The 13,568-nt window shown below is 44.3% G+C and overlaps 1 long non-coding RNA gene across 1 annotated transcript; it reads right to left on the bottom strand.

The window, feature by feature from the left end:
* Positions 1-10,758: 10,758 nt before the first annotated feature.
* On the bottom strand, positions 10,759-11,430 carry LOC128446532 (uncharacterized). Its single transcript, XR_008339588.1, has 2 exons — positions 11,174-11,430; positions 10,759-10,855 (listed from the first exon to the last, which is right to left on the bottom strand). It is a non-coding gene; the product is annotated as an uncharacterized LOC128446532 (long non-coding RNA).
* Positions 11,431-13,568: the final 2,138 nt, after the last annotated feature.

Raw genomic sequence — 13,568 nt, 5'->3', positions numbered from 1 at the left:
AACATCTCATTTGGGTTGAGTACGCATACAACACGCTACCCAGTGCTTCCTCTGGCCTGTCTCCTTTTCAGTGTGCTTATGGTTACAAGCCACCACTGTTCCCCGACCTGGAGACGGAAGTCAGCGTCCCCTCTGCCCAGAAGTTCATCCATCGATGTCGCCGCATTTGGAGAGGAGCCCGGGATATGCTCCTGAGAAGCGCGGCCCAGGCGAAGAGGATGGCTGATCGACGACGGACTCCCGCCCCCACTTACCAGCCTGGACATAAGGTTTGGCTGTCCACACGTGACCTTCCCCTGCGGGTGGAATCCCGTAAGTTGGCTCCCCGGTTTGTGGGACCATTTCCAGTATCAAGAGTCATTAACCCGGTTGCGGTTCGCCTCAAGCTTCCCAGATCTATGAGAGTTCACCCCACTTTCCACGTGTCCCGGATCAAACCGGTTAAGGAGAGTCCTTTGGTCCCCCCCGCTAAGCCCCCTCCCCCTCCCAGGATTATCGATGGAGGTCCGGTCTTCACAGTGAAACGCCTGCTGTCAGTTCGGCGCCGGGGTCGTGGACGGCAGTATCTGGTTGACTGGAAGGGTTACGGTCCTGAGGAGAGGTCATGGGTGGCCACAAGTAATATCATGGATCCTTCCCTCATCCAGGATTTCCATCGTCTCCACCCTGACCAACCTGGGACGTCAGGTGCCGTCCCTAGAGGGGGGGGTACTGTCAAGTCTCGTCCGGTCCGATAAGTTGTTTCACCTGGGTGGTCATGATTTATGTTCTGTGTTGTGTGTCCCTACTCATCTCTCCTCTCGTTTCAGACTCCTCACTCCCTCCCTCGTGTGTGTGTTCCACCCTGGTGATTGTCAGCTCCTCCCCGATTGGTTGCACCTGTTCCTAATCACCCGGTGTATTTAGTCTCTGTGTTCCTGTGTCGCGTTGCCAGTTCGTCTTTGTATCTTCATGTTCTTAGCGTCCCAGCATTTCTCTCTGACAGCTCTCCTGTTGCCGACCACTGCCTGTTTAACGTTTCTCGTCTCTGCCTTTTCCCTGCCGGATACTCTGCACCTTCGCCGACTGCCTGCCCGTGTACTGACCTTGGACCTTAACGATTACCAACTCTGCTTCTGCCTGCTCCCTATTGGATTCACGTTCTCGTGTTTGGACTGCCTTTACGTGTACCATATACAAGAAGTAAAGTTTGTTAACTGCTCCTACCTGTGCCTCCGTGTTCTGCTATTGGATCCTCACACCATACTGCATCCCTCACAAGGCCGGCCAGGTCTTTCTCTCATACGATCAGGCAGCCTTGGACCAAGGCAAATTTTACAAAGCTGGCCAACTGGTCGCCTGGTCTGTTGCCCACAGAGGTCCGTGCCTCAAAGCCCTCGATCCGAGCCTCTTTCTGCTGATGTCAGGTCAGGATCCCCAGCTGGACCAGTTTGACTGGCATGTGCTGCCTGACCCAGAGGTCCAAACCAAAGTGGAAAGGGTGCTTATTATCATGTTAAGATTTATTGGGATTTAAAACAATAAAAATGTTTTAAACTTTTGTTCAAAGTTAACAAAAGCATTAAACAGCATTTTGTTTATACTAAATGACTACTGCATGACAAATAATTGCTTTAATCTAATCTGGGACTCCAGCTACACTGTTCTCACTCAGATTTCTCTCTTAGATACAACAGTGCAAGACCGCAGGGGACCTCACTGCACTTCAGCAGGAGTTAGGAGACTGGATCGCTGATTGCGGCGTCCCAGGGATTTTCAGTACCACGTGCGAAGAAATCCCAAGGATTTATGCATATGTAGTGAAGCACTACATCTTCCTTAGGTAAACAAATACACAAATGAAATAAGCTTTACTGTACAATACAATAGTAGTCAAAATAAAAACATGGTTTTACTGTATGCTATTAGCTGAAAAATTGTATAATGTAAATATTGAAAATATCAAATATGTGTTTAGTAATTGTTACATTTTGTTCACAAATGGATAAATATTGTGTCATCAAGGCATTGTGCCATGGTAACATTAAGAAATTTGGAATCACTGAGACATTTTTATGTATGTATTTGTTCATTTGGGACAGAGGTTGATACTTTTAATCCCTAAATGCAGCACCAAATTGATCAAAAATAATAATGATGATGTTATTGATATTGCCATCTAAGAATCAGATGGGCATTTGTTTCTTGTTTGTCAGACTAGTCACATACTTTTCCACTTGCACAGGTTTCCATCTGTGCTTTCTCTTGTCGTTCTGTCCTAGTCATGGCTGCTGAGACCAGCAAGCCGTTGTAAACATATACATAAGAAACTGATTTCATCCAGTAATAGTAATTTGTATTTTTATTATAATTGTATAATTATATGTACATGTTTTGTCTCTGTTGGTTTATAGAACGGCCAAGATGATCACTCAGTTCACAGACGGACTGAATGCGTTTGGGGAACTGTGGGACATCATAAAGGCAAACTGGATAGCGTTCCTGCCGTTATTTACTAACATGCAGGAACTGCTATCCAAGGAGGCCTTTAAGGCCATTTTCCTGTACACCTACAGCAGCAGTGGAAGCAACGATCGTGAGGCGGAGGAGGACACTATCTACTGCTGGGAGATGGTCCTCAACATGATCGAAGGTACATTGTATTCCTTTGGGGAAATTGTGGTGGCAATAGTTAGGAAATCTTATAAAAATAAATTACACAATACATAAACATATAGGCACACTTGAAACATACTATGAAAGATGGCAAATATTCATAGTGTTAGTGTGGGAGTTTTTTCAGATTTCTAACAAGGCTAGTTATGTTACGCCAATGTAGCCAAAGCCATTATAGCAATGGCAAAATTAAAGTTTTTATGTCATCAACTGTACCTTTTGTGTCAAACATGTACTGTAAAGCCTGTCATGTTTATGAAGCCAGAAAAAGACTGCAGGTCCTGACCAGACTGCGTTGTGTTCTGGTGCACATTGACATGCTGGACACAGGGATATATTGCTGAACTCAGGTTTATTCCTGGGAAATAACCAAAGATGGTAAAAGGCTGTCACATGGATTTATCTCTTCTCATCAACACTCCTCTCGCAGTCAAATACAGCGCAGACTGATGAGAGACTGGAACTGATGCGGTACATATTCTAACCCTCAAAATAAAAGCTCAACATTTGTCAAAAAATTACAATACTCCCAATACCAAGAAAAATAAACGTAAAAACCGTAAAACTGGTGAAAGATATTGGTTTCAATTAATATACATTATAAAAGTACACAAACTATAAGACAATTTTAATTACTGAGGTTACTTAGTATATGTTTCATTCACATAATCTATATTTTTGAGAAAGGTCTGGCATGTAATATAGTCTTGTTAGACAATCGATTGTATAAATGAATGCAAATGTTATTTACATTTTACTTTTTTCGTGTCAGACAAGGAAAGTGAACTTAAGTACGAAGAGATCCTTATCTTTGTCACCGGAGCGGATGAGGTTCCAGCGCTGGGCTTTAATAACAAGCCCAGCATTGACTTTTTCCAGCAGGAGGCAGGCCAGCGTCGGATGCCGTATGCATCGACGTGCATGATGTGCCTCTACCTGCCGAGAGGCATCAGCCAGGAGGAGGAACTCCACCAAATGCTTTTTCAAGCAATGTCAAGTTCTGTGTGTTTTCGTGACCACATCTCTGCCCAAACTTGACAAACTGCTTGATCAACCATAGAAGGGTGCAAAGGACAACTCAATTCTTTTTATTTTTCCACTTTTTATTTTCTTGATGTTTGATTCTTTCAGTGGACATAAGTAAATCAAGGAATCGAATAGAATGAATAGGTTGATAACCTTTGAAAACAGAAAAAGACATGCATTAGTCTCAAATAAATTAATAAACCAGTAAACATTTTCCTCTCAAAATGACCCCAGTTCCTTAGTTCTTAAACAAGTTCAGAATTAACAAACAATTCCAATTAACCTAGACTCTGAGTTACATAAAGTATCATCATAATTAATTAACCCCATCTAAAGTTTTCAACAAAGTTCAAATTAGCATGCTAAGGTTATTCAACTTATAACTGTAATTTAATAATAATAATAATTAACAACAGTCGTGGAGAAGCATGATCTTACTGCACCATCCACATCAAAGCTGTTCTTTCCTACCAGTTGCGTCTTTCAGATTGATCAGGAGCTGTGGTCATTCCTTCTTCCCAGGAGCAAGTGCTAAGACTAGTTGACTGCATCCAAACATTTTGTGCCATGCCTTCCCAGTGGGTGCGCAGGCAAATATGGTCCCCTTTAAGAGTTCCTGTTGGGCTTGGGTTCCACCACCATCTCTTGTGTGGTCGCCCTCTGCAGGTTTGGAGTGTAGAGTGCTTTGTATGTGCTCTTGAAATGAATTGGGGTCTGACACAACACCTCCCACTTGACCTCCTGTTCCTTCAACCCAAGGAGGTCACACCAGTTCCATAATGTACTGGATTCAGTTGTTCCATCTTCAATTTTGTTGCTGCTCTTCAACTGGAAGCAAGACAACTATCCGTCTGACATCCCTGTGAAGAATTGTCGCAGGTATTTTTGATGATGGTTTTTTCACCTTTTGCGTGACTTTCACCGTGGAGACTGGGTAGCTGGGGAAGGTTCTGACATGCACATCCCTCACAATTCCTTTTTTGTCAGTGTTGACATCAACAACTCTGCCAAGCCTGAACTGACCTCTCAGGGTGTTCTGGTCAGCTAGCCAGACAACATCTCCAATAGCCACATTCCTGTGTGCTGTGTGCCACTTGGTCCTGACAAACAGGTTTGGTCCTGCTAACTGGCTCCATTTCCTCCAAAACCGGTCAACCTCTGTTTGGATGGCTCTTAGTCTCTTGTAAGAGTAGCCTTCAAAGTCAAAGATCCCTGGATCTCCGCTGGGTCCAGCTCTTCCAAGCAGAAGTGAATTTGGGCTGATGTATTCTACACAGTCCTCTCGGCTCTGAGTCCTGGCATCAATAGGTCTTTCATTGGCGAGGTTGGAAGCCATATAAAGGAAGGTTTGAAACTCACCCCATGTGAAGACTCCATTACCTCCCAGATTGTGCAAAGCACGCTTCACAGTGCGGACAGCAGCTTCAGCGGCTCCATTCCTGTGAGGTGAGTCTGCTGGATGGATTTTCCAGCTCCATTCTGTACCGTGTTTGGAAGCTTCATTTTCAAGCTTTGATTTTTCCAGTTGGTCCAGAAACATGTAAAGCTCTTTGAGGGCAGGTCTGGCTCCAACAAAGTTTTTTCCAGGATCCGACCACAGTTTCCTCGGATGCCCTCTCACTGCTGTGAATCGTTGGTAGGCCAACAGGAAGCCTTCAGCTGACTGGTCACTGACGAGGTCTGTGTGTATAGCTCTGGATGCCATGCAGCAGAAGACAATTCCCCACACTTTGAGCTTCACCTTCTTTTTCACCTCATCTTTGACTTCGTAAGGTCCAAATAAGTCCATTGTTGTGTACTCGAATGGACTGGCTGGTGTTATTCGCTCAGGTGGAAGGTCACTCATGATCTGCTGGCATCTTCTGGCTTTGGCTTTTCTGCATGTTACGCAGTTGTCAACAATCTTTTGAGCTAGTTTCCGGCCTCTTACCACCCAGGCTTTCCTTCTCATCCGGAGGAGTGTACCTGCGATTTCTTCATGATTTTTATTGTGGGCTTCTTGAGCTATAAGAGTAGATATCCATGATGTGCAAGGTAAGATTGGTACTGCAGTTTTTTCTTCATTGAAGATTTGGAACCTTCCTCCACAGAGCAAAAGTCCGGTATTTTCATCTCTGATCACAGCTAGTCTGTTGAGTGTGGTGTTTGGAAAGGTTATCTCCTCTTGAGCCGCAAGGAAGAGATCCCTCAGCGCATCTTCACACTCCCTTACAGTGAGTGCAGCTTCTTTAGCTCTGGACTTGATCTTTTGGGCTGAAGGAATTCCCTCCCACTTTGGCTTACTTGTGGCTGAGGTTCTGACCAGCACTTTTCTCCACTTTGTGGCAGCTCTCCACACCCAGGCAATGACTCTGGTCAGCTTGGTTAAACTGCTGAACTTGCTGATGTCAAGGATTTTTTCAACTGCAGAACCAGCAGGTGGTCTTTGGACTTGGATTTGGTGTTCTTCTCCACTAGGACCGCTTTGCAGGTCCTTGCTTTGGTCAGCCTTGACTAGAGCAGAGGTTGGAACCATTTTCACCTGTGCTCGGGTTAGTGCTGCTGTGAAACATTTCCTTTGGAGCTTGTTTATACCTTCTTTAGCATGTGCAGCAATGTCTTTGGCTGACTTTGTCGGCCACTCATCCACAGGTCGTTTCAGAAACTCTGGTCCATTTTGCCACACAGATTCCTCTTTGAGGTCTTCTGGGGTTGCTCCTCTCGTTATGATGTCAGCAATGTTTTGCTCACCTGGAATCCATCTCCAGTCTTCAACAGATGTGGACTTCTGAATCTCTCCCACTCTGTTTGCAAAAAAGGTTTGGAACCCATAGCTGTCCCTTTGGATTGCTCCTAGCACAGTTTGACTGTCTAGTAGATGGAGCCAACGTTCCATTTGCATCCGACTGTGCTTTTCGATGTATCTTCGGAGTCTTGCAGCGAAGACAGCACCACAGACCTCAGCCTTCACTGGTTCTCCCTTTTGGTCCAGTGGTGTGAGCTTTGCTTTAGACTCGACAAGCCGGACTAGGATGCCTTGTTCAGTCTCCCACCTGACATATGCAACAGCTCCATAGCTCTGGTCACTTCCATCGGAGAATGTTATCCCCCAGGGTCCTCCAATCCTCTTGACTGGTGTAAGGCTTCTGTGGAAGGTTATTTGGTTGAGACGTGTATATTCCTCAAACAGGTGGATGGCTTCTTCCCTCAGTCTTTCAGACAGAGGTCTGTCCCATGTGTCTCGTGTCAGAGATTTGCCTCCAGCTTCTTGAAAAGCTTTTCTGACCAGGATGGCTCCCTTTTGTTTGGCAGGTGTTGCGAGGCCTATTGGGTCATATAAGCTAGCTACTTGGCTAAGCAGTTGTCTCCTAGTCAGTGGGTTTGGAGTTTTTTCTCTCACCTCTTCTCCAAGGAGATTTTTGCTGACTCTCATCTTCTTTTTTCTCTTTGAGAAGTTGATTGACGTCATGAGGTACAGTTTGTCTGATTCAACTAGGTAGCCAACTCCAAGGGCTTTGTTGTCACCATCTCTCCTTTGGTTGGGAAGAATGAGGATTCGATCTGAAGATGCTGGATGTTCTGCTGCATCTTTCTGCCTCCCACTTTGGCCTGACCGGACCCACGGCTTGAGGAAGAATCCACCTGCCTTTAGGATTTCTTCAACTGTTTTGGTGGTTTTGTCTAGTTTTCCCAGGTCATTGTGAGATGTCAGGATGTCATCTACATAGGAATCCTCATCAAGGATCCTACGCTCCTCCTCCAGGTGAGTGAAAATGGGCAGCTTTGCTGTCTCTCTCATGGCCAGTTGTGCGATACACCCTGCTGGTCGATCGCCAATGTTGACCCTGGTGATGGCATATTCCTCAATTTCTCCATCTTCACTATCTCTCCAGAGAAATCTGTGGAGGTGCATCTCCAGGTCTTCAAGCCACACAGAATTATACATTTTCTTGATGTCACCTAGGGCAGCATGGACTCCTCTCCTGAACCTTAGTAGCACTGCTCGGATGGGATTCAGGACATCAGGCCCTTTCAGAAGGAGGTCATTCATGCTGATCCCTTTAAACTTCTGGCTGCTGTTCCATACCAGTCGCACAGGTGTTGTAATGGAGTGTGGGTTTGGCGCCACCAAGTGGCTGACGTACCATACTGGGCCTTTCCACTTGGCGATGGTCTCCTCAGTGAGTTTCTTTGCTGCCCTCCTCTCCACCATCTCATGGACTTGAGTTGTGTATGCCACACGCCACTCTGGTTCTTTCTTGAGCTGTCTCTCTGTCCTTAGAAAGGTGGCTTCCACTGCTCTCCTGTTGTTGGGCAGGGAACTTGGGACTTCAATCCAGGGATATTTTGTGTCCCAGTGAGGCTCCTGACTGTGAGCATCCGCTTTCACATAGGTGAGGCCTTGCCTGATAATCTCCAGCTCTCTTTCCTCACTCAAAGTCATGTCTTTGCCTCCCGGTTGACAGTTACCGCACCGGCATCCACCACACATGGGTTCGCAGGCTGCTCCAATGCTGTCCCACTTCCACCAGTCTAAGAACTCTCTGCCAGCAACTGTGCCTTTGGTTTCAGCTTGTTTCTCTGCAATTTCTTGATACTTCACTGCTGTGGTTCTCATCGATCGTGCAAAGTGAGTCTCAGAATTGTGCAGAGCCATGTCAACTACTTCACAGAGGTCTGGATGCGCTCCGCCAACAGTCTTCCCTAAAGGGCCCTCCCAAAGGACGAGGTCTCCTACTACCTTTACTCTTTGTGGAGCGAGTCTTCCTTCACGGTGGCTGATGAGAAGCTCAACGTGCTCTGGTCTTTGAAGGTCTTCCAGGTTGGTGTTGGGGAAGAACTTCTTGAGCTGTTGTGGTTTGATTACTCTCTGCACTTTTGCAATTTCATCCAAGCCATAGCAGATAAGCTCATGAGCTCTCTCTGTCCCTTTAGGTGTCTTGACTCTCACCTTGAGTAAATATCTTTTGGTCTTCACCTTAAGGGCCATGCCTCCGACTCCATGGACAACAAGCGTGATCTTTTCACTCCGTAGCTTCAGACTCCTGGCTGCTCTGTGAGTGATGTAGTTGGTATCCGATGCCAAGTCAATGAGGGTTCCAATTCTCTGTCCTGCATTGGTGGTTACTTCCAGAAGCATAAGAAGAACTGGTAACTCACATGTATTTGAGTCCATCACTCCAGGTAGTTTTTTTTCAGTGCAGTATGATTTTGCAGCCATGTTGGTGAAAGCTTTCCTGAATTTCTCTGCCATGACTGGGGTGAGTTCAGATATTAATCTCTCTTGTTCCTCTGTGAATGCTTGCCTTCTGGTGCTGGATTTTCCCACTTTGTCGGATTCTTTCCCTTTGAATCCTCCCTTCAGGCAAAGAAAGAAATGGTGGTCTGAGGAGCTTCCTCTCTTGCAGTCTTTGTTCCTGCACAGGTAACTGTCCACACATTCCTCCTCCTCTGCATGACATAGGAGGCATCTTCTGCATGCTCCCAGTTTTTCAACAGCAATTAGCTTCTCGCTAGGTTTTAGTTCTTTGAACCTCTTGCAAAAGAAGATCTTCTCTCTGTGTCTTTCATCTCCACAGACAACACATCCTCCTTTCCTTGTGGACTTTGTGAAAGCGTACTTCTTCTCCAGGTAAGTAGGCTTCTTCTCAGATTTTTCACTTACACCCAGTTGGTCCAGTCTCTCTAGGATATCCTCCTGAGTCTTTAAGAATGTGAGAAGGCTGTCGAAGTGGTTGTCAGGTGTGACTCCGTTTCTTGGATTGACCATGAATGTGAGCCAGTCTCTCTTCACATTGTCCGGCAGTTTGCTCTCTATGGATCTGATCACCAGGGGATTCTTGATGGCTCCAGTGCTTTCAAGCTCGATGAGGTCATTCAAAGCCTTTTCTACTGTTTGAATTAGGTCAATCACCCTCCTTGGCTGGTGTGACCTTACAGGTGGGATCCTCTCCAGGTCCTCAATTATTTCCAAGGCAATCGCTGGCTTATTTCCATACCTATTTTGAAGCACTCTAAATATGTCTTCAGCACTGTTGTATGTTGATAGGCGCAGGTCTCTGCATATTCTCTCGTCCATACTGTCAAGGAGTTGGAACTTCTTCACTTCCACTGAGCCAGTTGGCTCCCCCTGCCTCTGCAGGTTCTCCCAGTCTCTCCTCCACCTGTGGAAATTCCTCTTGAACCCAGTGAATTTAGGTAGACTGGTTGGCTTTATCCTCATCACTGGTTGTTGAACTGTCACAGGTTGAGGCTCTCTTTCTCTTCTTTCCTCCTCTGTGACTCTTTGTGCAGTGAGGAATTCTGCCCTTCTGGCTTCGAGCTTGTTGCCCCATGCTCTCAGGTCTTTTACTCTGCTTTCCGGGTGTGCTGTCTGACCAGGTGGGATCCATCTTTCCCAGGCTTTCAGGCTCTCACTTGCATCATGGATCAGCCTCCTCACTCCTTCAAGCTGCAGTTCATAGCCGTCCCTATTGATAGCAGTGATGGGGCATGCCTGAGCTGTTTCACAGGCTACCCCTGCTACTTGAATTGCAGAGCTTACCTCCTCGTCACCATATCTTCGCCAGAGGTTGGATTGGACTGCTTTCCGAACTTCATCCAGTCTCGCATCACACTCTTCCATTGTCCTTTCAAGCTCATCCTGCTGGTGCTTGCCAAGCTTGACTTCTCCGCCCTCATCGGTTTCAGCTTCATTATCTGCCAGTAGGCCAGCCCTGTACTCCTCATTTGCATCGCTGATGTGCCTTGCCAGGGAACTGAGCTCGCTGAACTCCTCTTGCAGCTCATGCTTGATCATGTTATTTGCAGCTCTGCTCAGGTAGTTCGCTTGCTTGGTGAAGGCGGTTTTAGCTAAGGTCCTCTCTTGCTTCAGTTGCTTGACTGTCTTCCTGGGAGTTTCCTTTGCCATGGTGAAGGGTTTCCAGTTCTTTTTATCTTTTCCCTTTGCGTCGACAGCTTGACTTCAGGCCTTTGATCCTAGTCTTCCTGCCATGCTGGTTATCAACTGTCAAGTTCTGTGTGTTTTCGTGACCACATCTCTGCCCAAACTTGACAAACTGCTTGATCAACCATAGAAGGGTGCAAAGGACAACTCAATTCTTCTTATTCTTCCACTTTTTATTTTCTTGATGTTTGATTCTTTCAGTGGACATAAGTAAATCAAGGAATCGAATAGAATGAATAGGTTGATAACCTTTGAAAACAGAAAAAGACATGCATTAGTCTCAAATAAATTAATAAACCAGTAAACATTTTCCTCTCAAAATGACCCCAGTTCCTTAGTTCTTAAACAAGTTCAGAATTAACAAACAATTCCAATTAACCTAGACTCTGAGTTACATAAAGTATCATCATAATTAATTAACCCCATCTAAAGTTTTCAACAAAGTTCAAATTAGCATGCTAAGGTTATTCAACTTATAACTGTAATTTAATAATAATAATAATTAACAACAGTCGTGGAGAAGCATGATCTTACTGCACCATCCACATCAAAGCTGTTCTTTCCTACCAGTTGCGTCTTTCAGATTGATCAGGAGCTGTGGTCATTCCTTCTTCCCAGGAGCAAGTGCTAAGACTAGTTGACTGCATCCAAACATTTTGTGCCATGCCTTCCCAGTGGGTGCGCAGGCAAATATGGTCCCCTTTAAGAGTTCCTGTTGGGCTTGGGTTCCACCACCATCTCTTGTGTGGTCGCCCTCTGCAGGTTTGGAGTGTAGAGTGCTTTGTATGTGCTCTTGAAATGAATTGGGGTCTGACACAACAAGCAATAAGAGACTCGGTTGGCTTTGGCAAAGTTTAGTCCCTGTCAGACCGTATTGTTTTCATTTGTTAAGCAATGTTAATGTGATCAAGTTTTGTGTGTGTTTGTTTCTGCGTTCTAATGATGTTACATGTTAATAATGTTCTGTTCATTTATAAAGTTTTGAATCTCCCTAGCACACACCAGATACTTTTCCTTTAAATCCGTTGTTCCATCCATTGCATTCTGCAGTTCCTGCTGTTGTTCAATGCTTAGGTTATTGATTGGTGGTGACAAAATAACTGCTCGTTCAAGATCTTCACTATTTGTAACGATCTGACCGTTTAGATTTTGGGAAGTGTATTCTGTAAACTGTTAGATCTCTGTTGTTTTGTGTTTGAGTTGTTTTCATGTGTACATTCTGTTTCCTGTTTTATTTTGTAGTCTCTGTTCCTTGTGGGTTGTTTCGGTCTTCACTTCCTGTCTTGGTGATTGTTTGTCTAACTCCTCATGTGTTGCACCTGTGGCCAATTACTATGGAAGCCCATTTCCGCCACATTGATGAAGAAAAAAAAAAAATCTATCTCATAATTATGACTTAGCATCTCATTATTATGACTTAGCATCTCATAATAATGACTTAGCATCTCATTATTATGAGATAGTATCTCATTATTATGAGATAGTATCTCATTATTATGACTTAGCATCTCATAATAATGAGATAGTATCTCATAATTATGACTTAGCATCTCATAATAATGACTTAGCATCTCATTATTATGAGATAGTATCTCATTATTATGACTTAGCATCTCATAATAATGACTTAGCATCTCATTATTATGACTTAGCATCTCATAATAATGAGATAGTATCTCATAATTATGACTTAGCATCTCATAATAATGACTTAGCATCTCATTATTATGAGATAGTATCTCATTATTATGACTTAGCATCTCATAATAATGACTTAGCATCTCATTATTATGACTTAGCATCTCATAATAATGACTTAGCATCTCATAATAATGAGATACTATATCATAATTATGACTTAGCATCTCATTATTATGAGATAGTATCTCATTATTATGACTAAGCATCTCATTATTATGAGATAGTATCTCATAATTATGACTTAGCATCTCATTATTATGAGATAGTATCTCATAATTATGACTTAGCATCTCATTATTATGACTTAGTATCTCATTATTATGAGATAGTATCTCATAATTATGAGTTACTGAGCGAGTCTGTGTGTGTGTGTGTGTGTGTGTGTGTGTGTGTGGCGGGTTGTGTTCGCGTGTGTGGGTGTTGGTGTGTGGGTGTGTGTGTATGCTTGTCTCTGTTCCTCTTCACTAAAACTGATAATCACATGTATTTTTTAAGTTATTATTCGTTCATGACCGATCATGACTCTGGATCGCTCCTTCACTTTTACCCTGACAGAACTGATTGTGCGCGTCACGTTACGTCTCGTGTTGTGAGGAGCGGAGGACTGAGTGCTCACGGTGTTTAATGTGTTTCATGAACTCAAACAAACACAAATTAAACGTCAGTCCTATACGTGTCCTAATAACTTGTGATTAGTGCTAGGGTTTATTGTTAAAGTGTAAAGTGAGCGCAGGACAGAGGGGAAGTGAGGCGGAAGCAGACTGCGACACGTACAGGACGTACGGACTTTTAATGAGCGTCTGTTCTGATCCTGGAGCAGCGCTGGTTATAATCATACAGCGGCAGCACATCGCTAAGACAATCAATGGAGCAGAAAACATGAATCGATTATGTTATGTCTCTGTATTGATGCATAGTCGCCCACTTCCGCGAGTAAGGCAGCCTCCCCGAAGCCGCTCAGCAACGGCTTCTCTGCTCTGTTATGCCCCGCCCACAATCGTATCTCATAATTATGACTTAGTATCTCATAATAATGACTTAGCATCTCATAATAATGAGATACTATCTCATTATTATGAGATGCTATCTCATAATAATGAGATGCTAAGTCATAATTATGAGATACTATCTCATTATAATGACTTAGTGTCTGACTGAGGGCGGGGTGCAGCAGAGCAGGGGAGAGGTGGTAGAGAGGCTGGGAACTCAGTGAAGTAAAGATAAGGTTTGAGTTAATGACAACTACCCCCGTCACTGTAAC

This window comes from Pleuronectes platessa, chromosome 8, assembly GCF_947347685.1.
Source record: "Pleuronectes platessa chromosome 8, fPlePla1.1, whole genome shotgun sequence".
Taxonomy (NCBI): Eukaryota; Metazoa; Chordata; class Actinopteri; order Pleuronectiformes; family Pleuronectidae; genus Pleuronectes; species Pleuronectes platessa.
This window is presented reverse-complemented; position numbering and strand designations above follow the sequence as displayed.